The sequence below is a fragment of the Elephantulus edwardii genome, unplaced genomic scaffold (genome assembly GCF_000299155.1).
Source record: "Elephantulus edwardii isolate Elephantulus edwardi_28Jun2011 unplaced genomic scaffold, EleEdw1.0 scaffold00028, whole genome shotgun sequence".
In the NCBI taxonomy this organism is placed as follows: Eukaryota; Metazoa; Chordata; class Mammalia; order Macroscelidea; family Macroscelididae; genus Elephantulus; species Elephantulus edwardii.
The window spans coordinates 14,640,575-14,643,422 of record NW_006399778.1 but is presented as its reverse complement, the minus strand read 5'-3'; positions in this window follow the sequence as shown (position 1 = coordinate 14,643,422).

The window sequence follows — 2,848 nt, the reverse complement described above, 5'->3', positions numbered from 1 at the left end:
AAGAAAATAATCATTATCATGAGTTTTTCTTACTTGATAAGGTATGACTATTTAATGTAAAAAAGATGGAAATGATATATTCTGGGTAATTTTTAGAATGTAATCATGTAGATATTCACAGATTTCTTATAGACAGTGTTTTGAGAATCTGACAGTTTACACTGCTATTGTAAAAGGGATTTAATAAACTGTGGTAGCATGCACATGCATGCACACATACACACATATGATAACAAAACAGCTATTACTACAGATTTATGTGATTTGAAAGTAGAAAAGATGTCAGCATTTTCTTTTTTCACCATTATTTTTCAATCTGTATGCTTATGACATAATCCAAGATGTTAAACAACGTGAAGAAAAATGTTATGTTAGGATTGGGAGAAGACTCATTAACAACCTGTCACAGGCAGGCGATAGAACTTTGCTCCTTGAAAGCAAAGAGAACTTAAAAGACTTACTGATGAAGATCAAAGCCTTCAGGATGGATTATTTCCTCACCAGATTAAATAGGTATGGAGAAATCATACATCTTTTACATACATTTTCCCTTATTTTAAACCATGCAGTATTCCTTTGTTTTGTTTGTGCAACAGCTTTTTGACTTATGTATAGATTTTGCACAAGCACAATCAAGTGTTCTAGGATTTTCATTCTTTTCAATGCCACTCATTGTTTGTTATGATTGCTGTTGTTGGGTGCCGTCAAGTCAAATACAACTCACAGTAACTCTACGAACAACAAATCTGAGCCCTGTCCTATCCTGTGGCATCCTCACAATCTCTAGCACACTTGAACCCATTGGTGCAGCTACTGTGTCAATCTGTCTAGTTGGAGGTCTTCCTTTCTTTCACCATTCCTCTACTTTCCAGCATGATGTCCTTCTCCAAGGAATAGCCTCTCCCAGCAATATGTCCAAGTATGCGAGACAAAGCCTTAGCATCTTTGTCTCCAAGGTGCTCATGGCTTAGAGCCAAGAAGGATCAGCAATGGAAGGAAACATTTTCAACTTCTTCTCCATCATCTTCCTTCAGATAGGATCTCCTCAGGTAAAATTTGTTATGGTACATACCATCAAATGCCTTTGCATAGTCGATAAAATATAGATAAACATCTTTCTGATATTCCCTGCTTTTCATCCAAAATTCATCTGACATCAGCAGTGTTATCTCTCTTATCATGGGTACTTCTAAGTTTAGCTTAAATTTCTGAAAGTCTTTGTGGATGTACTTTTCCAGTTGTTGTTTTTTTTAATAATTTCTAGCAAAATTTTATTTGTGTGTGATATTGATGATGTTGTTGTTATATGCCATAGAGTTGCCTGTGATTCAAAGTGACCATATATATAATAGCTCTGAACTTTGCTCTGTCCTGAGCCAGTCTCACTGTCTCCTATACACCTTGTCCCCATTTACCTAATTAGTGTGTAAATCCATCTCTTCTGGGGTCCTCATCTCCTGTACTGTCCCTCCATCCTTCCAAGCATGATGTCCTTCTCCAGGGACTGGTCCTTCCTGGCCACAAGCCTAACATATATGAGATGAGCTTCAGGATCCTTGCTTCCAAGGAGTAGTCTGGTTTCACTCTCTCTAGGATAAACCTGCTTGTTCTCTTGGCAGTCCATGGTATGTTCAATACTTTTCGCCAGCACCACAACTCAAAGGTATCAGTTCTTCTGTCAACCCTGGTCATCATCCTGCTCTCTGATGCATAAAAAAGACCATGGCCTGAATCAAGCACAGCTTAGTCTCCAAGATGACATTGTTGCACATCAGCACTTTGGAAAGGTCTCTGACAGCAGCTTTCCCCAGAGCAATTTGTCTTTTGATTTCTTGACTGCTGGTGCCAAGAGTGTTGATTGTGGAGGAGAGAAAGCTGAAATTGTTAACAACCTCAATCTATCATGCCAATTGGCCCACTGGTGAGAATCTTTGTCTTCTTGATGTTGAGCTTCCATCTACACTGAAGAGTGTAGTCCCTGACCTTCTGCAGTAAATGCTTCAAGTCCTCCTCAGTTTCAGGGAGCAAGAGTGAATCTTCCTCTAATCCTTATGCCATATTTCTCCTCATAAAGTCTAGCCTCTTAAATTATCTGTTCTGCATATAGATTGAAAAGGTATGGAGGAAGGATGCAATCCTGATGGACGACTTTCCTGGTTTTGAACTATGCAGTGTTCTGAGGACTGGTTCCTGGTTCAAGTGTAGGTTTCACATGGGCACAATCAAGGGTTCTGGGATTCCCATTCTTCTCAAGATTAGCCACAATTTTAATAATTTCTACATTCTATTGGACAACCTTTCTTGAGAATGGAAACAAATACGTATCTCCTCCAATCAACTGACCAGGTAGTTGTCTTACAAACTTATTGGCAAAAACTAGTGAGCACACCCTGGGATGTCAATTGGTATTCTATCTGTTCCTGAGGGCCTTATTTTTTGCCAGTACCTTCAGTGCAGCTTGAACTTCTTCTGTCATTACTATCAGTTATTGACCGTATGCCACTTCCTGAAATGGCTCCATAGCAACCATTTTTTTTAGTACAGTGATTCTCCATATGCCATTCATATTCTTTTGATACTTCCATCAGCATTCAAGATTTTGCCCATTACATCTTTCAGCATTTCAACTTGAGACTTGAATTTGGTTTTGAGTTCTTTCAAACTGAGAAAGTCCAAGTGTGTAGATAGATAGATAGATAGATAGATAGATAGATAGATAGATAGAGATAGAGATATATAGTTGTTCTTGTTGTTGATTGCCATTGAGTAGAGTACAACTCATAGCAACTCTATGAACAAGAGACCTGAAGTCTTTCTATAATTATCATCGTTTCTCACAGTTCATAGA